At 36.8% G+C, this 25,265-nt stretch overlaps 1 protein-coding gene across 1 annotated transcript in view; it reads left to right on the top strand.

The window, feature by feature from the left end:
* TUSC1 (tumor suppressor candidate 1) overlaps positions 1-25,265 on the top strand; it is a 47,995-nt gene that overhangs the window by 20,606 nt on the left and 2,124 nt on the right. The window lies entirely within an intron of this gene.

Raw genomic sequence — 25,265 nt, forward strand, 5'->3', positions numbered from 1 at the left:
TTCCTTCCTTCCTTCCTTCCTTCCTTCCTTCCTTCCTTCCTTCCTTCCTTCCACCACAGCAAATTGGGCTCTTGTGTAGGCTAGGAGTATAGAATACAGGTTGAAGGATCTTAGTGAAGGCTAAGTTGAAAACATTAAGCACAAGGAAGGCAAGAACTTGATTTGGTGGTGATGGCTCAGACTCTGAACAAGAAAGTAATGAAAGAGGGAGAGGCTTGGGGCTTGTACGCAGATTCCAGACAGTTTCTGAGAAGACTTCAAACACTGGAGTCAAAGAATGAACACTGTAAAGTTCTCTTGTCCCTATGCTCGTAGCATCCAGAAAGAATCCATTGTTATATTGTCCTAAACAAATGCTTTGGAAGCTGACAGAATTAAAACATGCACACGAAGCTTTTAAATATCCTGACTATATTTGGTTCTTCTAGAAATGGCACCTATTCTGGGCATAGAGGAACGTTGAGGAGATTTTGAGAAGTTGTCCTCATTCTTCTTTATAGTTCGTGTCTGCCAGAGATGGTCAGATGGTCAGGGACCTAATCACAGGACCCTTGAAAATCTCAGGTACCTTTCAATTTAAATGAAGTATTTATTTTCTAATACAAAGGTTTTCCTGGTGCAACTTGCTTATTTGTTTTTTGTTTGTTTATTCATTTATACATTGAAGTAATATTTACTTCACTTGTGCCCTAAATGATAAGATGCAGTGTTAAACAGACAAATAAGGTCCCCATTCTCATAGAAGGATCTCAACAATGAACAAATAAATAATTTATACCACTCAGTTCTAACTTTTATTATTATTTTTTTCAGTTCTAACTTTTAAAGTCCTTTGTATTTCAAGAGATCTGTTTATCGATAACTGAGGAGCTAATCTTCGTGAAAGGGCATATCCAAAATAATATATTCACAAATATTCAATAACATTTTATGATTGACAATACCAGGTACATCAAAAATTAGAGTTCAGTAAATGCGTGTAGTTTTAGAAAAGATCAAAGGAAATCATATGTAGATTACCCATCTTTTCTTTAATGTAATCAGGTATAATATTTAGGAATGTATATCTGTATATAGATAGCTGAATTAATAATTCAAGATTAAAGGAGGCAATTTGAGTTCTTCTTTTAAATTCGTGTTTTTGTAAAGACTACCTAATATCTGGAGATTTTATCTTTTCATGTTATTATATCTAAAAACAAAAGACTATTATAAAATCTGGCATAGTAAGGTATGTATCATAGTATCTTCAAAGAAATTCCAAGTCACTTGTGAATCACATCAGGATTTTCCATAAGTATGGTGGCAACTCATGGCAATTTTGAATTTTAATGTAGTGTACTTTCATATCTTATCAGAAAGGTGGGATTCTTTAAGAAAAAGAAAGCTACTCTAAATATCAGTTACATGTCTTGATTATGTGTTGGGCATTAGACCTTGATACCTTTAAACTGTTTTAAAAAGTCTGCTGTACAGAATGCTTCTCTCCACTCTGTCCGTTGCCTTCGGGATCTAGCTCAGATTTCATTTTTGACCACAGTAATAGGAACAGTGTGAGTTTTTAAGAAACACATTTAATGCTTGACCCATCAATCCTCAAATGGAAATGTTAAAATTCCCTAATAACTTCAGGACTTTATCAATTTGGTTTTTTGGTGTTTTTTTCCCATGTACTTTGTAAAGCCTTGTTGGCAGGTACAAACAGATCAGGATTGTTATGATGTCTTAGTGAGTTTTTAATTTTATCATTAAGTAACAACCCTCTTAAAATCAATGATCATTTTTCCCTTTGAGTATATTTTGTGTGATAATAATGTTACCATAGCGTTCTTTGGTTAAGTGTTTTACTAAAGTATGTGAGTGTATATGTATGTGTGTGTGTGTGAACATAATCCCTTTGCTTTCCACCTTTCTGTGTCAATGTTTAGATGTAGTATGTGGTGACTATGTTCTAAAAGTAAGCTGGATTATCATTTCTAACCCATTTGAGCATCTTTGTCTAACAGGCCAAGTAACCCATTTCTCTATATTGTGATTACTGATAGATGCTGACCAATATCTACTACCTTCTTTTAAAATGTTTTCTATTTAGTGTTCATTATATTTGATTTTCTTTCTTTCATTTGATCTTTTTAAAAGAACTGACTTGAGTATACATTACTCTTTATGTTTCTTCCTTCACAGCTGTGGAATGTATAAGGACAGACTATGTGAATTCTGTTTTATATTTTTACCATATAAGTTAACAGAGTCTAAAATTACTTTATGTCTCTAAATTCCTCCTGAAAAATAAAAATCACTTTAAACACTTTACACTTCATTTTACCATTATCTTTCATACTGATGTTTTCTAGTTTTTCAGTTTTGTTGTTGTCACTGTCGTTGTTAATGTTTGCCGAAGTAGAGGTCCCCATCAGTGTTTATTTGGTCTGTCATATTGCCAGAATTTCCAAACTTTATTTCAAACAACTTAATCAATTATGATTGGATATAATTGTTCCTGTTGTATTCCGAACATATTACTTCAACCACATTCCAGCTAAGTAAAGGTGAGGTTATTTACTGAGTACACACTGTGTCCACTGTGTGGTATGGAATACAGAGATGGACAAGGTATGAATCATCCACTTCCGAAGGCTTTAACAAAGTATATATTGGCCTTCTTCATTCCAGATAAATTGATATAAGTGTTCCTACCTGCCATATTATAATATCTGTCATGGTGGCTTGCTTATATGCTCTTGCTTAGCCAGTATTTTTGATTGAGTGGAAAGTGAGTGGAGGGAGTGATGACAGAGTCATAACTTAACGGTACAGTTCTTCCTCAGGAGGGAGATATTCATATATACTCTTTGAGACAGATGGAGATGATATACTGCACCCTCAAGCCCTCAACATTTCAGCCAAGTTTTCATTTCTCAGGGAAGAATTCCAGGATAAGCATAATAGCCTGAATGGTCTCACAGCAGGTTGCTGGAGAAAGTGCTCATCACGCAGGTGCTAATGATTTTCCGGCAAAGGAGCCTCCCCTTTGTCACTGCCAGATGGAAAGTTTACTAGTGCCTCCTCTTCAGTTTGAGCCAGGCCATGCTTCCTCTGAGAGCTATACAGTTTAGGCTAGTTGGTTAATTAACAAGTGCTTAATCAACACCTACTGTGTGTGGAGCATTCTGTGTGGGTCTGTTCTCTGTCTATGCAAAATCTACTCACACATCAAAGCCCAGCTTCAGTCTCTGCTCCTCTACGGATTCTAATCCCTCTTGATATTCTCTATGGAAATGATCATCTGAACCATTTTACTATTTTACTATATGATTCTTTATTGATATCTAAGTGTAATCCTTAATTTCCCAGTGCAACTGTAAGCATAAAAGCTTTATTTTTCTATGGTTATTTATTATAGTTGAAGATTACTTGGTGATTATTGTTGTTGAAGATACTGTTTCTCAAAATGTGTTCCAGAGAATGCTAGTCCTTTTTTTTTTAACCAATTGAGTATCTATTTTTTTAAGTTTTTATTTAAATTCTAGTTAGTTAACATGCAGTGTAATATTAATTTGAGATGTACAATTTAGTGATTCAACACTTACGTAACAACACCCAGTGCTCATCACAACAAGTGCGCTCTATAATCCCTGTCACCTACTTAACCCATCCCGCCACCCACTTCCCTTCTGGTAACCATCAGTTTGTGTATAGTTAAGAGCCTGTTTCTTGGTTTGCCTCTCTCTTTCTTTACTCTCTGACCATTTGTTTTGTTTCCTAAATTCCACATATGAGTGAAATAGTATGGTATTTGTCTTTCTCTGACTTATTTCACTTAGCATAATACTCCCTAGTTCCATCCACATCATTGCAAATGGCAAGATTTCATTCCTTTTAATGGCTGAGTATATATTCCTGTGTGTGTGTTTTTGTGTGTGTACTACATCTTCTTTATTCATTCATCAGTCAATAGACATTTGGGCTCTTTCCATAATCCTTAAGAGATTCTGGGAAAAAAGGCAGGTGGAGGTGGTTGATACAGTAGAATACATTTGTGAAATGCTCCACACTCTTTCCTTCCTCTTGAAAATACATAATACAATTTGAAGACAATTAAGACTTTGATAAATCATGTGTTAAAGGTAAAATTTTAACTTAGTATTTCTTAAACTTAATTGATTCCTTGTTTAATGCAATCAGATATAATCTTCAAGAATTATATCTAAATTTAGGTATCTGAATTAAGAATTCAGTATTAGAGGTAACAATTTAAATTTGTTTTGGCTTTGCTTTTACAATGGAAGTCCACTACCTGGATATTTTAATTTTTATCTGAGTATATTTCCACATGAGAGCTCTCCTCTTCTCCCTTTATTGAACTCTAGTTAACATCCCCTTTTTTTTTTTTTTAAGATTTTATTTATTTATTTGACAGAGAGAGACACAACGAGAGAGGGAACACAAGCAGGGGGAGTGGGAGAGGGAGAAGCAGGCTTCCGGAGGAGCAGGGAGCCTGATGCGGGGCTCCATCCCAGGACCCTGGGATCATGACCTGAGCTGAAGGCAGATGCTTAACGACTGAGCCACCCAGGCGCCCCTCTAGTTAACATCCCTTAAAACCAGTATTCTATAGAATAATTTTGGGGAGGTAAATTTCTGTGTTATAGCCAGTGGTTTTTACTAATGGTGTAATGAAGGTAGATACTACATCTGGGACACAGTGTCTGTTTGGCTCATGGCTGTGGTGATAGAAACTTCCTGGAAGACGTACAACAAATCTGTGTAGGTAGGAGGTTAAGTTTTCTCACTTAGCCTTGAAGCTGTGATGTGAGTGCTTTAAGAAACACAGGTGCGACATATATTACCTTCTAGGCAGGGTCCATTCAGTTGATCAGATGATCTCTGTGACAGTCTTTTTCCTTAAAAGAAAGGGACTATCATTTGGTCAAAACTCTCTAAATAATAGCTCCTATGTCAGAATCTTCTGATAAATGCAGACATTAAACCAGTTTCCTGTCATCAGACTGAAACTCCAAGCAAGTCCACAACATTATTCGGTTCCACTGGACACATTCTGTGGAAACATGTGCCTGAAAAGTCAGGAGGGAGAAAATCACTCCAGTGGAAGTGGTGTTTCCATGTTAAAGTTTTCGGATAAATGGCTACAGAATTGAGGAAAACATTTAGTAATTGATAATCTGTCTTATTCCAGATGAGGTTAATTATTGATTTTTGACAGGCTTTTCCACTGTAAAATTTCTACTTTTCCTTTTGAAATTAATAAACATTTTGTGGGGACGTACTTTGAGACTATGCAAATATTTTGTTTATCATCATACTTTTACCTGCTAATTTTAGCATTCATTGATGACTCCTGTCTGTAATACTTACTATAGAAATATTTACCAAATGGTAAATTTCTGTCATTCCTCCTGTATTTATTAATTGGAATTCTACTGTAAGGAAGAGATGTTCCTCTTACCCCATTTATTTGTTAATGCATTCAATTATTTACTTCTGTCAATGTAGACTCATGGATATTTATTTGATGGGCTGATATCCACTTCTTATCATTGTTTAGTGTATTCCTCAAATGTTCCCAGCTTTGGCTGTTGGGAGCTTTTTCAAATTGACTTCTGTGATCCCCATTCATTCTCTTTTAACACTTCCTTATTTTCCATCACTCAGAGTTGCTCCAGACCCATCTTGTATTTCCTCAATAATTTCCCAGCCCTAGAGTCAACTGCTTTTTCAAGTGTTTTTTGTTCTTTTTGAGAATTATAGAAACCAAGATCTAGGCATATAGTGTTCTCAGTACTACTGGGATATCATTGCTGTTAGGCCTTCTGAGTGGTTATAGCTAGAAACTATTTGTATGAATAGTAATCCATGTATCTATATCTACTTCTTATCTATTCACATTATTTATAACAAAATCCATGAGTTCCAACTGATATTTTCAATTATAGTCCAATAGCATGAGTTCATTCTAGCTTTCCCTTTTCTTTATTTGTAGCTCCTTTCTTTGACTGCAAGAAACCTGGGTCTTATTACCCACAATCTATTTCTATACGATACGTTTATATAAAATAGCTTCAGAATTGCTAATCCATACCCCAGTGAAAATCAAATTTACTAACTGGAGCATAATATTTGTGTACAGTTCTTATTTTTTTCTTTAGCTTTATAGTATCTTTCAAGATATTTATTTATGTAAGTTTTTTTTTTTTATTTGAGAGAGACAGAAACTGTGAGCAGGAGGAGGGGCAAAGTGAGAGGGAGAGAGAGAAACTCAGCAGACTCTGTGGTCAGTGCTGAGCTCGATGTGGGGCTTGATCTCAAGACCCTGAGATCATGACCTGAGCCAAAATCAAGAGTTGGATGCTTAACTGACTGAGCCACCCAGGCGCCACCCCTCAAAATATTTTTTTAATGAAGTTACTTAGTCTATTTTTCTCTGACCCCTTCAGTGAGGCTATGTTATTCACTTGTAATAGGCTTAGGTTCATTTATTTTTATATTCCATTTTTAATACTTCCCCCGTATCCAGTTTGAGTTTAATTATTTATTGGTACTTTTTATGAAATACTGCTATGATTTGGAGCTAGAGAACCATACATAAAGGTATATTCAGATAAATTTCTCTAAGAAACTCCCTTTCTCTTTGAACTTCACCATTCTTGCCATTCTGTTTGCACCACCCCTGTAGGTAACCCATCTTATTTGTTTCTGAATTTTATTACCTAAATTATGTTTTGCACAAATGAGCAGATATATTGATATTTTCTTATTTGCTTTTCTTTCTTTAATGAAAAGCTGCATACTATATTCTTTTGCACTTAAAAAATACATCCTGAAAATTACTCTGTATCAGTTCATCGAGGTCTTCCTCATTCACTCTTGCAGATGTATTTGGACTATCCAACATTCTTAAGAGTCTGTACATACAAACTGGTGACAGTGACTAATTTTATTCATTTACTGTGATGACTACTTACATTTGAATCAAAATAAAATGCCGCATGCCTTGCTGCCTGAATTTTTATCTCTTCCTTGGCTTCATGATCAGGAAAACATACCTGTCTCTACTCACATGCTCTGGCTGGAGCTTATCACTGCCCTCCTTCCTGTTACTTCTTGCTTGAGTTGGCTTTGGCTTCATCTTGTGATCTCATATTTGAATCTGCGTCATTAGTTTCTGGTTCTCCCATTCTCTGTCTTGCCCTAGGCCCCTTTCATCAATATTGCTTTGACCTTGGCAGCACCATGACTCCTAGCTTGTGTCAGGTTCACTGTAAGCTCCCATGCCATGATGGTCTTGCTTTTGCAACTAGACCTAGTCTAGCTGGATCTAATACAGCTGACTGTACTCCAGATTCAATATGTTTGTCTCTGACTTCTCTACAGCACTCACTCACTCTTAACAAAATACCTGGGATATTGTCCAATTTGCAGAATAAGGCTTGGCTTTAAATTTTAGCACATTTTTTTTTTTTTCTTAAAAGAGGCTTACTTCTTGTGATTGTATCTTTGCGATGATTTTACTCTATTCATTTAGAACACTGTGAAAGCAGCTTCCTGATGAAGTTCATCCATTATGGCAAATGTTTTCACTTCATGGAAACCTACTGAAATGGAAAGTATTTTGAAAATAAATGAAACATAGACTATTTTTGAAAACTGTTCATGGCCAGATTCCGCAAATGTTGATAGCTTGGAAATTCCTGATACTTTAAAGGGGAGAGGGGAAAAAAAAATACAGTTTTGTGCTAGAAAGTTCTGAGCCCCCCACATCTTACCTCATTTTTACAGACGCAGCAATTAAGACCCTGATTAATTGTTCCAGGAAGTCTAACTCATCTGAAAAAGCATACTTTCCAGTTATCCAAATAACCCTGAACACACAGATCAAAATGCAGGAATGAAAGCTCCACGTTTAACTCTCTTTCACCGAAACGTTATGAGATCCTCTTCATTTCCTCTTTCTGTTGACACACATAACAGTTTAGACATCAGAATTTGAGCTATATGAAAAGCAGAGGAAAGCCATTAGAAGAAATAGGGAGTAGACATGTGCAGTGAATATTTGTGATAAAACAAGTCATTTCATTATCCACATGCAGTTTGAGCCTTTTACTACTTTCTCATCTTCGGCAGAAATCAATTTGACTCTCTTTCACATCAATAGAGTATCTTCTAGATGAACCCCTGAGGTGGGTACATAAAGGGTATCTGATTTTTTCATTAATGCAGAGCTATTAAAGCCATAAATAGGGCTTAACAGCGTTCAACATTCATTGCAGAAGGGCTTCTCTAGCAAAGTAGTACAGAAAGAGGGACAATTTTCCATTAAATCTGGCATTTAAAGGTGAGAGGTGATCTGAACATTGTACCATGGAAATGTAGGTTCTAAAGATGAAAATGACACAATGGTGATCAGGGCTGAAGAATTCACTTTTTTTCAGATCAGGTTTAATTTTGGTTGTACTATAAAAGCATACACCCATATTTGGTGCTCCAAAAATACACTGTGTATGTTTATTTGTCACAGATATCTGATGAGTCACTGCACAATATGTTTGGGATAGGTGAAAGTGATTTGAACATCTAATGGAATAGCAACTAAAATAAATATAGTATTTTAAAATAAATTGCAGGGGTTAAACATCCTGAGACATTTTAACATTAGCTTTGCCTAGTTGATGAACAAGGTGTTCATGATCATCTATCTTTTTTCTCTGTGCTTCTCATTGTTTGAAATCTTCATCTGAGACAGATTAGATGTTGACTTGTTCTACCAAGTATTTTCTGAGATACCCAATCTTCTTTCTAAATGTTCCTTTTTTTAAGACAGTGAGTATGGGAGAAGTAATTTTAGTGTGAAAAAAATGTATGTCCAGGTGAACATACTGACTGCTAAAACCTAGACATTATGTTGGATGCTGGAAATATAATAGTAAAAAATCATGGTCCTTACCCTCATAGAATTTATAGCCTATTATAGTCCAAGTAAATAAATATGTATATAAAATATTTCTTGTAACATGTTGTTAAAAGAGCTGTGAGGGGTAGCAGTAGGATGTTAAGAAGGCAATTACTAAGGGAGTGGTTGATTTCTGCAAATAGATAGTTGCGAAAAATGCCTCAGGTGCAAACATACCACTAGGACCTGAAGTTTGAAGCGGTAGCCACATGAAAGCTAGCAGAAGAATGTTCCACATAGAGAAAAGGGCTTATCGTGTTCAAAAATCTGAAAGGAGGCCCGTGTAGCTCGAGTACAGTACAGGGAAGGACAAGAAGAAAACAAAACAAAAAAATGGGAGTTGGAAATTGGAGTTCTCAGTGAATAAACTGTATGACAAAAGTAGATGGCATCTGGAAGGATGGGGATTTGTAGTCAGAGATTGGAAGAACAGAGTTTAAGTTTTGAGATGTATTATAGCTCTGAATGACTGCAAAGTAGAAGGTGTGACCTAGGGGACACATAGCTGAAGTGGTAATGTTGTGGAAGTTATCAAAAGAGAAGAGATCAAGGGATGTTAAGGGAAGGCTGTTAAAGGGACTGTCCTCAGGGTCTTTCAGACCAGGTTAGATATATTATAGGAAGCAAGACTGTGAGGCAGGAGCTCCTTAGGGCATATATATATATTTTTAAACATATGGGAAGTATACATTTTGTTATTATGCTAAATTCAAATCTCTATGCTTAGTACATCTTCACTAATTTCTAAATGGGCAAAATAAACAGCTTATTCAAAACACTGAAGGTTTTTTAGTTTCCTTCACATACATATGGGATAGTGAGCAGTTTGTTGCACTTTAACTGAAACTGTCATTTTACATTCAGCAACAACTGTGTTGTAGCAAGAACAAATAATTCAGTCATTAAAATAATCAGAGGTGATGATTCCCAGACTTGCCTCAGTGTGAGAATCACCTAGGATGGGGCACCTGGGTGGCTCAGGCGGTTAAACGTCTATCTTCAGCTCAGGTCATGATCCCAGGGTCCTGGGATAGAGCCCCACATCAGGCTCCCTGCTCAGCAGAGTCTGTTTCTCCCTTTCTGTCTCCCTCTGCCTCTCCCCTGATCATGCTCTCTCTCTCAAATAAATAAAAATGAAAATCTTAAAAAAAAAAAAATCACCTAGGATGCTTATTAAAATGCAAACTCCTGGGTCTCATTCCAGATTCCCTGACTCACAGTTTTCTGGAATAGTGTTTGGAAATTTTCATTTTTAGTAAGTGTCCTAAATAATTTTTAAGATCAGGCAAGAATGGGAATTGCTGTTGTTGATGGAAACATGACGCGCTATGGATGAGGAAATATGAAATACAGGCCCCTTTCTCTGCTAACCAGCTTTTGATCCAATTACTAAATCTTCCTTGGGTCTCAGTTTCTTCTACAAAAGGATTATTTTGAGATACTTCCATATAAAGTTTTCCTACCGTTAACATTTCTATGTATGGTCTGTGTAAGATTTTTTTCTATATACATCGAATTAACAACTAAAATCCTATAACTTCAGGCAACATTGAAACAAAAACACTCAGCAAATTACAAATCATTTCCAAAGATTCCTTGAAATTGATAAGATATCATTTTTCTCATATTCCTACTTTCTTACTTCAAGTGCTGGCCACTTTACCATACCTTTCTGGAAATAATGCAAGAAATTTTCAAACTCTCTTCTTTTGAATCTCTTTAAAAGTTTCCATTAAAATACTAATCTAAAGAAAAAATTTCAGTTGAAATTAACATTCTTACACTAAAATTGTATTTATTAAAATAACTATTCTTATATAAAAGGAGACCACAACAGGCAGCAAAAAATATAATTTTTAATAACATTTTCTATTAAAACATGTTTTATGTTTTAGATTTCAGAGCCATTTTTGCTACTAGTAATATAATATAGTATAACTCCTTAGCATCTATTACAGTGTTTTTAAAGCTGTAAGTTGCAACATATTAGTGGATTGTAACAGAAAATGTTGCTTCTGAACACAAACACACACATACATGCAAATATCAAGACATCTGATGTAGTAGGTTAAGTATTACTTTGTGAAACTTTTGTTTCAGTTATATACTCCTATCTGTATACATATTTTTTGTATATATTCTGAGATTTTATATAAAATGAATTTTTCACAGTGATCATACTGTATAATGTGTGTTACTTACTACTATATTTAAATAACAGTCAGTTTGGGGGTATTAAATAAGACCTGTGAATATTGTGCATGAAAACATAAGAAAAAGAATATAGCTCAATCTCCAATGAAATATGAGCATGAACTCAGTAAAGTCTGTACAGTTTCATTTATAAGTACATCCCACCCAGTTAGTTTCTGCTTTCAGATAACCAGGTAGGAAGACCTGTTAGCACTGATGCCTGGAACCAAAATCAAAGGAAGCACACACAACAGTGTTGTAAGAGAAAGTCAGCCTGTTCAGAATCCTATTCGGCACTATGTTTACTAAATACATTACAGGTAGATTTGAAATGTCAGTCACCACTATTTGCTGTAAACATCCTGAGGTTAAAGACTATGAATTCTGTTTACAACAAAATCAGTTTAATTGGTATAGAAAAAAAAAACAACTTGGACTTCAACTGGATTTACTAATTTTCTTTCAATATGCAGTGATTTTTTTGTTTGTTTGTTTGTTTTTGTTTAAAGGATTGACTAGAGGAATATATTAAATTAAAAAAGACTTGGCTTCTTTGCCGTGTCTTTTCCTTGTACCTGACATACAGCCATATGTCAGACCCAGAACACAGGACAAAAAAGCAAGTTGATGGGCCTTCAGTGACAACATGGAATTTGAAGTTCTAAGAACTAGATGTTCATTGAAAAATTGAACTGCAACTTGCCAAGGTCAGAGAGTGACATTTTCATAAATTAATGCTATGAGAAGCTGCTAGAATTTTTTTTTTTTTTTTTTTTTAAAGATTTTATTTATTTATCTGACAGAGAGAGAGAGAGAACAAGTAGGCAGAGAGACAGGCAGAGGGAGAGGGAGAAGCAGGCTCCCCGCTGAGCAGGGAGCCCGATGCGGGGCTCGATCCCAGGACCCTGGGATCATGACCTGAGCCGAAGGCAGCCGCTTAACCGGCTGAGCCACCCAGGCGCCCCTAGAAGCTGCTAGAATTTTCACAGTTGTCATATTTGAAACCAGCAGAAGTTCCAGTAGAGGTCATACTGATTATGCTGGGAGCAAATCAGAAGACTTCCAATGCATGTAAGAATTTTCTTTGAATACAGAGTAATAAAGCTGAAATAGATTTTTTTTTGGTGTAAAGATGAGATTCTTTTTTTTGCTAAAAAGAAACATACTTATGTTTGTATGTTTAATGCCTCTTCATTTGCTCTAAAATATATTTCCTTTTTTTTTGTACATAAGCTTACATTTTTTTTGTAGTTTTCACTTAGAAATAACAGAAATCTTAAACTAGAAGTTTCAGTTTGATAGAGATAGATTTGGATTGGAACTGTTCAATGGAATAAGAAATGGTAAAACAGAGTCTAAAGGAAAGAGAAAGAGAACTAATTTTCCACTTATTCTGAATATGTATGAACTTCTGAAAAGTTCATACATAGGTGAACCCTGAACACAGGAATTGATTGGAAATTATTAAATATTTATTTGGCTTTTATCATTTGCCATTAGGCCATACATAAAGAGTATTCTGAAACCATAATAAGGATTAACATTCTAAATATTCTATTAAACATTTCATTATGTTCAAAAAAAAAGGGAAAATGAGGACAACTCCTATGAGACATGAGCCCAAGTACATTTGTAGGAAATGAGAACAGGGAATTTTAATTTGGTTGTAATTTCTCTAATGATGTCTTTATCTACCAGGACTCACATTATCTCACTTAACTCACTTCCCTCCCCTTAAACCTCTGGAAGATGGATTTTAAAGGAAGTAGTCAATCCCAGTTCATCATCACTGATTGGAGCTAAAGGTTCTCTGGCAAGAAGGGTCTAAGCCAGGAGTCTCCAGCCTTTTTAGCAGAAAAACTACTGTCCATTTCCCTAAAATATAAAGCAGTATCTGGAGCAAGAAGTTAGAGTTACTGAAAGTGTAAGATTCCGTGTGAGCAGGGGCCAGGCCTGGCTGAGCAAACTCTGCTTGTGGGTCGCTCCCAGCCCTGCCCCAACCCTGGCCAGGGGGCCTCAGAGTGGTTGCCACAGGACCCTCAGCCCTGCTAGAGGCCATGGACATGCCTTCTACCTTCTTGGGCAATAGCGCTCCACATGCATTAAAATTGAAAAACAAAAAACAAAAACCAGACTGAAATGATAACTACTGAGCTATCACAAAATAAATTAAATTTAAAAATAAGCAAACAAACAAACAGTACATTCCCTGGGAATGGAATTTGAAGCACATTCGCACTTGCAGATACTCCCCATTGAGCCCACTTATCCCAGTTAGCATATACAAGGTCTGCCCTGATCTTCATTCTATGGACTTCAATTACTTTATTTTTCTGAATATGAATAGTCTTTTCCCTTAAGTCATATTCTGATAGATAGCTCTGTTCTGACACCCCTTTGTTTCATCCCTAGACAGATGCCTCTTGCTTGTGAGGTGGCTGAGAAAAAAAATTTTTTTTTCAAGTCAGAGCTGTTAAAGCAGACAGTGTTCCTTCTCTTGGACTCTCCCCTGAAACCTCTAAATCTCTAAGCAACAATAGGCTCAGCTGACAGTCCTGATCTGAGACATTTAAGAGGATTTTAGAGAAGATTTGGCTTTGTTTGTTGTTTGTTGATATCTGGAATAAGGGGAGAGTATTATTTCTATCCTTTCAAACAAAAGGTTTCAGAGCTTGCTTTGAGAGTAGAACTGGTGATTGGGATGCTCCTCTCATCCCACTCATTAGATCATCACTAATGGGACACTGCAGAGCTTGCCAAATTGTGGTATATCTCTCAGTAGCAAGTAAATAAAGGGAGGCAAATGACCAATAATTTATCCTGTACTTGTTATAAGTAACTCAAATTACCTTGAACAAATAAACGTGTTTCTATTATTACCACATGCCATGAAAAGATAAAGGTATATAGAAATAATTATTCTCACTTGCATAAGGAAAATGCATATATCAATGCCTTTGCATTTCATATATATACACACACACACATATGTGTGTGTGTGTGTGTATATATATTTCACTCACTGAAGAACGGTAGGAGATCTAAAACTTAATCAAATGTCTCATGTGAGTCTTCGGATAGTTCATGAGGCTATGGATCTGGGAAAATATATTCAATGATTTATCCCAAGTTAGTTGGAATTCCCAGCACAAACAAAGAGGTATTATTATCACTTTCACCTAGCTACAGCTAAAATACCCAGTAACAACACTAAAGCACATAATTTAGAAGTATGCAAACAGTACTGCCCTTGAAAGGTGAGGACCAGTCCCTACTCTTTGCTTTCTCAGTTGCTTGTGGAAGAAATTGAAATTGGATCTCCCACGTATTAGTAAGGGGAGCTTAGAGCATTGTGTTGAGAAAGTTTTATAGACTGAGTGCAAATCTGATCTTAGCAGGAAATAGGGCAAATGATTGGTGATATTGGCACAGGTATCAGAGAGGGAGGGGGTGGCAGTCCTTGTGCCACATATTTGTCAACCCGCAGCTTATCCATTTTGATCATTCAGGCATCTATCCATTTCTTAAAATAGCCTATTGAACTTCACCCCTATGAACTTCGGGGCTATAGCCTAGGAAATCAGAATCTATGCACTATAGCCAAAATGTCCTCAAGAAAAATTACAACCTCATATTTTATAGCCCTAGCCTCTAATTTTTTTTATTACGTTATGTTAATCACCATACATTACATCATTAGTTTTTGAAGTAGTGTTCCATGATTCATTGTTTACGTATAACACCCAGTGCTCCATTCAATACGTGCCCTCTTTAATACCCATCACCAGGCTAACCCATCCCCCCACCCTCTCCCCTCTAGAACCCTCAGTTTGTTTCTCAGAGTCCATAGTCTCTCATGGTTCATCCCCCCCTCTGATTTCCCCCCCTTCGTTTTTCCCTTCCTACTACCTTCTTCTTTTTTTTAAACATATAATGTATTATTTGTTTCAGAGGTACAGGTCTGCGATTCAACAGTCTCACACAATTCACAGTGCTCACCATAGCACATACCCTCCCCAATGTCTATCACCCAGCCACCCCATCCCTTCCAACCGCCATCACTCCAGCAACCCTCAGTTTGTTTCCTGAGATTAAGAATTCCTCATATCAGTGAGGTCATATGATACATGTCTTTCTCTGATTGACTTATTTTGCTCAGCATAATACCCTCCAGTTCCATCCACGTCATTGCAAATGGCAAGATTTCATTCCTTTTGATGCCTAGCCTCTAATTTTCCTCCTCCTGTGTGGCCCCCAGTTCAGGTGCACACATTTTAGATATCCTCTTTCCATTCCATTATTCTCTCTTGAGGAGCACACTCTTCTACCACTTCTTACTCTTTGCTTCTACACAATCTCATGCAGATATTTTTCTCTCAGTGTAAATCCTCCCCAGTGAACTTTTGGATATAGTTTCTGTGTAACTGTAAAGTGGTGACTGACTGGGTTATTTCATCTGCTCAGTGTCCTCAGGGACACTTAGGTAATTATCTCTACCTACTACATTTGCCACATTTTTTGCCTATTTCTAAGTCTGCAGTTTTTTGTTTTTTGTTTTTAAAATATATTCTAGCTGCTTCCTCACCAACGGTCTGTTGGCCAAAGTTCCCTTTTAACTGCTATCTCAGTTTTCATCATGGGAAGAATGCAGCTATACAGGATATGATTAGAAATATATACAAGATGGGGGCACCTGGCTGGCTCAGTCAGTGGAGCAGGTGACTTGATTTTGGGGTCATGAGTTCAAGCCCTACATTGAGGTTACTTAAAAAAAAAATAAAATCTTTAAATACACATACACACACACACATACACACACACACACATAAGGTGGTTTTGTTTGTTTGCTTGTGGGTTTCTTTTTTTTTTCTTTCATTTTTTTTGGTCTTAAGACTGCAGCTGCTTTTGGATGAGAAAAACACTGTAGAATCAGTTCCCTAAACTCAAAGGTGTTTTTTTTGTTTTTGTTTTTTTTAAGATTTTATTTATTTATTTGACAGAGAGAGACACCACGTGAGAGGGAACACAAGCAGGGGGAGAGGGAGAGGGAGAAGCAGACTTCCCACTGAGCAGGGAGCCCGATGCGGGGCTTGATCCCAGCACCCTGGGATCATGACCTGAGCGGAAGGCAGATGCTTAATGACTGAGCCACCCAGGCACCCCCCTAAATGCAAAGGTTTTTTAAAAGTGCTTAGTCAACTCTATTTCTCCCAAGTCTTGTTTGTTTTTTTTTTTTTAAAGATTTTATCTATTTATTTGTTTGAGAGAGAGAGAGTGCATGCACAGGGGGAAGAGCAGAGGGAGAAGGAAAGAATCTCAAGCAGACTCCGTGTTGAGGGCAGAGCCCAATGTGGCACTAGATGTGTGAGATCGATGACCTGAGCCAAAATCTAGAGTCACTCACTCAACTGACTGAGCCACCCAGGTGTCCCAAGTCTTGTTTTATTCTAAACTAAATTCTACTGATGGATGGATTGCTGTCTCTTCTTGGTAAATCTCTCTCTAAATTTGGATATTTCCTGCAGATATGATTAAATTAAGCCATAGTTTATCAACATTTGAATTCCAAAGTCCTTTTATTTTTCTAATATTTGGAAAAATTAAACTTAGCAAAAATTAATTCAGCAATAACTTCATTTTCAATAACCAAGGATTTTTATAAAAGTTGAAAAAAGTACTATTGGTCATCCCTGGATTCATTCATTTTTCAACAAATATTTATTGAGCACCTATATTATCTTAGATTGCATAAAGGGATAAATCAGATGTGGTCTCTGTTTCTTTGTATCTTACAGATTAGTGGAAGAGATAAACAAAATGCAGTGGAATAGATAAAATTAGTGGAATAGATAAACAAAATGGAACTTACAGATTAGTAGAAAATTAAAAAATAAAATATAGTTTAGGTTTCAACATTCTGAAGTAAATGAATAGAGTGAAGGAATATAGATAGAGATATAGGTAGTAAAGATAGTTGTCATCTAGGAAAACTTTGATGGAAAGAATATTTAAGTTGTGATCTAAAGGATTTTTTTTTTAAGGCATGCCACACAGAGTGGAGGAAGAATATGTTCCAATTAAATGCAAATGGATGTTCAAAATCTCCAAAGCAAGAAACAATCTGACAAGCTCTAAGAATTAGAGGAACCCAGCATGGCTAGAGTGGAGTAGACATGGAGGCAACAAAAATGGATGTCTTAAGAAATAAGCAGGAACCACAGATTATTCAGGAATTTGTGGGCCACGATGAGGATTTTGGATTTTATCCAAAGTATAACAAGAAACCATTGGTGGGGGGTGGTTAAGCAGAGGAGCAGCACATTCATATTTATGTTTGCAAAGAGTTATACTGGCAGCTCTGTGCAACATTGATTTGAGAGGATAAATATTGATACCAATAAAGCAGTTGAGGCATGAGAGCCAAATGATAGATGATAGTAATTTGAATTAATCTGATTCAGAGGAGATGCTGAGAAAAATCAAGACATTTTTAGAGAAAGAAATGAGCAGCTTGAGATGGCTCTAGTACCAGAGGTGGGAATGGTAAGGAAGAAGGAGGAATCAGAGAAGATAGCTGGCTTAAACCACCAGATGGGTGGTAGCACTAATCACTGAGATGGGGAAGTATGGAAGAAAAACAGGTTAGGAGAGAGGGCAGTATATTAAGAGTTTTATTTTGAAAATGTTTGAAATACCTGTGACATAGTCAACAAGACATGTCAGGTGAGAATTGACCTATGAAGCTGGAATGCAGAGTACAATTTTTGGATTGAGATATAAATTTGGAAATCACAAGCACTGAAAAAAAATAAGGTCTTGGATTGAATGAAATATTTAATGAAAACATAGAGAAGAATAAAGGAATCCAGCATAATCTGAGAGTTTGTAATTTTAGAGTTTATAATTACAATGGCAACATTGTTCAAGTTCCTACAGTGTGCTAAACACTATATATTTTAAGTATTTTACATACTAGTTCATTGTAGAATTTCAATAACTACTACTTGATTGAATGAAAGTGCAGCCTTCACTAGGACAAAGATTTTTTTCTGTTAGAAATGTGGTAGGGGCGCCTGGGTGGCTCAGTCGTTAAGCGTCTGCCTTCGGCTCAGGTCATGGTCCCAGGGTCCTGGGATCGAGCCCCACATCGGGCTCCCTGCTCCGCGGGAAGCCTGCTTCTCCCTCTCCCACTCCCTCTGCTTGTGTTCCCTCTCTCACTGTGTCTCTCTCTCTGTCAAATAAATAAAATCTTTAAAAAAAAAAAAAAAAAAAAGAAATGTGGTAGAACATGTCCTCATCTTAGCTGAAGTGCCAAAACTAAAGCATAGAGCATAGGTGCCTCTTTGTCTAAAAGAGGCTAAACCGTATCCAGAACATTCATCAAGGGATTGAGGCTGGGAAACTGGTTCATTGTCCAGTATATAAGAGGACAGCATCATCAGAGAGGAGATTGAGGAGTATGAATATCTTTGAAGAGTCTAACAGACATTGTTTTCCCAAATTCCTTGCTCCCTACATATTCCAAGTATAAGTACCTCAAAAGAACTACAGATAAATAATGTGAGTAGTCCACAGAATGGAAACTGACATTTGGGCCTGAAGCAGAATGCACTCTGAACTGCAGAAACTCATATTCTTATGCTTCCACAAGATGGAGTGTGATGAAACCGGCCTTGAGACTTGGTGTTGGTGGGACACTGTTACTTGGATATATCTGAAGGGTAAAGGTTAGCTGAGGATGACTTTGATGATAGAGAAGAATGACAGGTGGGAGTGACTGATACTTCCTGAGTTTGGATTAATGGGAAGCAAGGAATACAACTGGCTTTAGCCTTCTCCAAAGGACTTCTCCAAAAGGAGCACCTGTGGGATACCACCAGAGCAAGGAGTAGGGAGTCCCTAGAGGTGAAGTGAAGAAAAGAAAATGATTTGTGCCAGAGGATCAATGTGGGATGGTCCAAGAACCCACAAAGGTGCCCTATGGGAAGAAAGACTTGCATGCAGGCATCTGCCATCAGAGGACCCAGTGCCAGAAAATGGCAGCACCAGCTACCTATGGCTTTTCTTCCTTTTCCTCCAGTCCCACTTTTACCTTGTCTCCATTCCTGCCCCAAAGGAGCTAGAAATAGCAACTAGAGGAGGGTGAGTAGGTGAAGCATGGAAGAAACTAAACATGGTTCTCACCCTCCTTTCCCATTGCAGACTGGTTAACCCAGATCTGGGGCATGGGCAGAGATGCTTCTGTGAGGAGATGAGAAGCGATGAACTGGATGAGCATTGGAAGTTTTAAGTTATATTGCAGTGGACTTTTAATATCTGAAAATGAGGACTGTTCATTAATGCTTGGAAGTCACTGCAAATTAAGGGTTCTTCTTGAGATATTATCCAAGGGGATGGAAGGAATAGCTGACAGAATGGGTTTGTGGGGCAGTGGTAGGAGAAAATTAAATTGCTTGTCTTTTGCACCCTTCTGAAAATAGCTCGTGAATAACTTAGTTCTAATTAGAAATTATTCCCAAACTCCTATTACTACCTTCAATGATGTGTATATAACTGGAGAACTTAGATTGAGACAGAATCAGTATCTTAGGTTACATATGCTTGAGAATAAGATGGCCCTGTGTGTACAAGATTGATGAGAAAAACTCTTTTCATTGGCATGAAATCAAACATATAGAAAATGCTGGAAATACCTAAAGAGGTCTCTTGGTTTTCTTTTCTATTATCAATTTCTACATCACTTTCTGAAGGTTGAGACCAATAATTAGAGTAAGAAGTAGGATATACTAATTGCCCCAGTAGACCTTTCTGTGATCCTGAGAATGTTCTATATCCGCTCCATCAGTCATGCTAGCTACTAAGGTACATGTGACCACTGAGAACTTGAAATGTAACTAGTATAACTGAGGAATGGTTTTTAAATTTTATTTAATTTTAACTCATTTAAACTTGAATAGCTACCTGTGGCTAGTGGACAACATGGGTCCAGACTCTTTAAGGGCTTGTACTAAGCTACACACAGCATGAAATAACACTATTTTATAATTGACAAAAACAGTTCCCAGGCATTTTCCATCTTAAAAAGTTTATGTTAGGGGTGCCTGGGTGGCTCAGTCGGTTAAGCGTCTGACTTTTTTTTTTTTTTAAGATTTTATTTATTTATTTGATGAGAGAGACACAGCGAGAGAGGGAACACAAGCAGGGGGAGTGGGAGAGGGAGAAGCAGGCTTCCTGCAAAGCAGGGAGCCTGATTCAGGGCTCGATCCCAGGACTCTGGGATCATGACCTGCGCTGAAGGCACACGCTTAACGACTGAGCCACCCAGGTGCCCCAAGCATCTAACTCTTGATCTCAGCTCGGGTCTTGATCTCAGGGTCATGAATTGGAGCCCCACGTTGGGCTCGACACTGGGCATGGAGCCTATTAAAAAAAAAAAAAAAGTGTATTTTGGACTCTTACTTTGGTCAAGTATCCTGTGTAGATACCTTTTGCTCTTATCTACATTACTTTTTGTTCATCTATAATGTTTTTTCCCTCTTTTATTAATCTGGCTAGTGCTTTTATAATATTTGAAGGAAAGAGGGTGTTTCCCCCACTGTAGAAGGTATCCTAATTAAGACAGATAAGTCATGCAGCTTTTATTTATGTCACAATTTTCCCTGTAGCTAGAATTAAATGATGCTGTCAAAGGGCAATGCTAGTGTTTGATGGCTTTTAATATTTTTGTCCATATCAAAAGACTAAATAAATGCGATCGATATTCCCAATTCCTAACTCTGTAGTAATTATTCCAATAAAGACATATTCATGCTACCAAGCATCAATACATGTTCTTCATTGCCCTAATAAATCTGCTCCTAGAAAATAAACCATGTTCAGCTTGGGCTTTAGAGACAATATTAGCAAACACCAAGCTCAGAATGTTATTAACCAAAGTCTTCAGCACACGGGGCTTACAAAATATGGATTTTTAAAACCGAAACACTTAATGAGAACTATCAAGAAAGAAGAATCATATCTGCAAAGGGGCTGCATATTATATTTAGGGTGGCTCCTTCAGCAAATAGCCCAAATGAGGATTTTTAAATAGCACTGGCTATTCAGGAGAACTCATTTTATAAATGGCTATCTCATAAAATAAAACAACTACAAAATAATAATATCAACTGTTATGAGTACTCCTTGCTGGCTGACTCTATTTTAAGATATTCAGAGATCCTCACAAGAACCCCATGAGTTAGATACTATTTTATTCTCATTGTATAAATGAGGAAACTGTGGCTTTGAGGAAACTGTGTTGTTAGGAGGCTGTCCAAGGCCACTACTCTGGGGTGGGAGAGTTACAATATTTATCAAATCCAGGTATGTCTAACTCCAAAACCCATCCTTCTTATTACGTATTTAAAAATCTATTTTATAAAGACCCACTATATATTTTCTACAAGATTTATTTATTTGAGAGAGAGAGAGAGAGAGAGTGAGAGCACAGGGGAGGGGCAGAGGGAGAGGGTGAAGAAGAGAATCTCAAACTCCCTGCTGAGCCCGGAGCCTGTCAGGGGGCTCGATCTCACAACCCCGAGATCATGATCTGAGCTGAAACCAAGAGTTGGATGCTCCACCAACTAAGCCACCCAAGCACCCCCAAGACCCACGATATATTAAGACAAGTCATTAACAAGGCAGTGCCAACCTTCTTGTTTCAGTCTGAATAATTCCAGCATGCTACAAACCTTTCTTTGTTTCTGTTAGCTCAGTCTGCTAGATAATATAGATTAACTTTATTGACTATTAAATGGTTAGCAGTTTTACTTGGTAAAATCTTCCTTTAAGATTATATAAGAAAATAAGTCATAAATTTGTTCAACATCCTAGTCATTCAAGAAATATTTGTATCACTCTCTTTCTCTCCCTATCTCTCCCATTCTCCCTCTCTCTATATATATCCATCTCTCTCTATATATAAATAGATATATTTAGGAATTCACATCCTGTTTGCAGATCCACTTGCACAAGAAATATTAACACAGGGAAGGACCTCAGCATCAAATTACTGGAACAGGCACTACTTTATCAGTGTTTAAAAGAGGGGAAAAATACTTTGAATTTAGGGGATCTAAGACAAATGGTATGAATATAAACTCATGTATAAATGGTAGAGTATAAACTCTGTCTTGGTGGATTCTTTACAATCCAGATATGTGAGGAGAGAAAAAAAAGGTACTGTATAGACAACAGGAATTTATTTTCCATAGTTCTGGAGGCTGGGAAGTCCAAGATCAAGGTGCTGGTTGATCCAGTTTGCCAGTGAGGGATCTCTTCCTGGCTTGCAGATGGCTACCTTCTGGCTGAATACTCATATAGCAGAGAGAGAGAGAGAGACAGAGAGAGAGAGAGAGAAAGAGAGAGAGAGAGAGAGAGAACATCAAGTTTTCTGATGTCTTTTCTTCTACGGACACTTAACTCATCAGGAGAGCCTCACCTTCATAACCTCCCCTAAACCAAATTACCTCCTAAAGGCTCATTCCAAACACCATCACATTAGTAATTAGTGCTTCAATGTAGGAATTTTGGGAGAACACAGTTCAGTCCACAGAAGGTACATTATAACAAAACTCCAAGGCAGAAGTACTCAGTGACTCTTGGTAGGAGAGTGACTAGACCAGCAGGGTAAAAATGGGAAGGTAAGTAGAGAAACACCCAGCACATCCAGATTAGCCATAACTTCCAGGCTAAGGAGTTCAACATTGTTATATAATTGAACTTGATGAAGTTGTTAACCAAAATTCATTTGGTGAGATATTATAGGATGTTTTAAGGAGAGAAGGAACAGAGAGATTTTGGATATAGGATGACTTGTCCCAATGTAAATGTGCCATAAATTACCTTACTGCATGACTCATTTTGTAAGAAACGTGATTCAAAATGGAGAAATGAGAGTCAAATGAGTACAGTATGAAAATAAAAGATCTTAGAAAACTATGGATACAGGAAACAAACTATATATATCATAGGGCCTTTTTCTCAGGCAAGCATGTAGAAATGTATAACAGCTACGATGTATGGAAAGAAAAAAAATTTTTGGAGGATGGGAGAAAGGAGGCAATTAACTCAACAGCTATCAATCAGAGTTGGTTTTGAGAAATACTAAAATAGATGCATGACTTGTAAGGCAAAAAGCAGCTCCACTCCAATTTGCTGACCCAGCTTTTCTCAACTACAGTATTTACAAAAATGTTGGTTTAGAGCATTGTATTAAGAAGCACAGTGATCATAACCTCATCTGCTTATCTTTTTTCTTACCTAAGACAGGAGGGAGAATACTTTTTTAAAATTAAATTTAAGTTCAATAATTAGAGAGTAGGCATTGAACATATAGAGGAAGAAACAAAAAAGCTAAATAAGAAAAATCCTCTCAATAAAAAAAGTAGTAGTAGTTACAGGGAAATAGCAAAATCAAGTACTCTAAATGACTTACTTGCATTTTTCTGCTCTTTTACTCTAAATTTCATAACCTTAGTGAAGATTAGAGTTTCCTAAACACAGTGTGCAAATGGCCCTTTGGAGTTCATATTATTTTGTTTTTTATTTTTTAATTTTTATTTAATGGAAGGCAGTCATTGATTTAATTCTGGTCAGGATCCACACCGGGGGCCCTGCCAGCCCCGTCCATGGTGGGTATATTTTACTTTTTAATTTATAAAACTGTCAAATGTATTAAAAGAGAATTCTTACCTCTTTCTCTTGAGTAAGTGGCTTAAAGGACAATGCATGTTAAGTCAGGAAAGAACAATCTATGTCCTTTGAGACTTTTTTAGCAAGCAAATAATTTTACTGTTTAGAAACTCCCATTCTTAAAAGAAAGCACAGGTGAGTATTATATTTTTTTTCTAATTAAGAGCTTACAGGGGCGCCTGGGTGGCTCAGTCGTTAAGTGTCTGCCTTTGGCTCAGGTCATGATCCCAGGGTCCTGGGATCAAGCCCCGCATCGGGCTCCCTGCTCCACGGGAAGCCTACTTCTCCCTTTCACTCCCCCTGCTTGTGTTCCCTCTCTCACTGTGTCTCTCTCTGTCAAGCAAATAAATAAATAAATCTAAAAAAAAAAAAAGAGCTTACATAGTTTTCTATATTCTCTTAAGGATTACTATAGCCCCATAATTCTTCTAAATTTTTTCAGTTCCATAATTTTTCCTCTATCAAGGTTTTTTTTTTCCATTTTATTTTCATATACATCTTATTTTTGCAATAATATTTTCATATGCACACTACTGACAAAAATAATGGATAGAAGCAGTTTTACTAAGTTTGTGCTGCTATATTTAGAAATAATGTAATGTTCATCTTATGGCATATAATTCTTAACATATTATTGTAAGTATATTTAAATACAAATCAGTAATTTTGGCAGTGATCAGTTTAGTAATTCTGTTGTTTCAAATCCTCTTTCAACTTAGAAATTATATCCATCGTTTCTACCTCCTATTTGAAAGATTAGTGGCATCTCCATTAACCATAAGGTGAAAGTTCATTGCTATGCACAGATAACTTCCATGGCCATTTTTGATAGCTTTTGGTTGGATCATCCCCCTATATATATATTTTTTTTCCTTTCCTCTCCTATTCTGTCCTTTTCTCTCTTCCTTCTTTTCTGGAACCTTGTTAAAAAATAATCTTGCTACCACCATTCTCCCCCATCAGATTCTGGCACCAGCATCTTTTCCTTAATTTACTTTGCAATAATCCAGTTAGTCTATAAGTTGAATCCCTTAAAAATAAGGAATGTGATTCATTGAGTTGTATCCACCTGTCACCGGAAATTTTGGAACTTACTTAGTATTCAAAGTTTCTTGAATACTTGAGCACATTTTGAGTTTCATAGGTTTGTGGACCCGCTTGAGCAAAACAACTAATTATAACCTAGTTTCTATAGAGTTGAAAACAATTGCAGAGTGGAGCACTGGTTATTCAAATCGGGAATTGCCTATATTGTTTTGAGAGACGCCTGTTCCCATTTGGGGCTCTTATGACAGATACTCAATTCTAATGCTTTACTGAGATTAGAGGTGGGTTTAAACCGTACGGTCGGTTCTACATGAAGCAGTTACAG

This window comes from Phoca vitulina, unplaced genomic scaffold (genome assembly GCF_004348235.1).
Source record: "Phoca vitulina isolate PV1807 unplaced genomic scaffold, GSC_HSeal_1.0 scaffold75, whole genome shotgun sequence".
Lineage (NCBI taxonomy): Eukaryota > Metazoa > Chordata > Mammalia > Carnivora > Phocidae > Phoca > Phoca vitulina.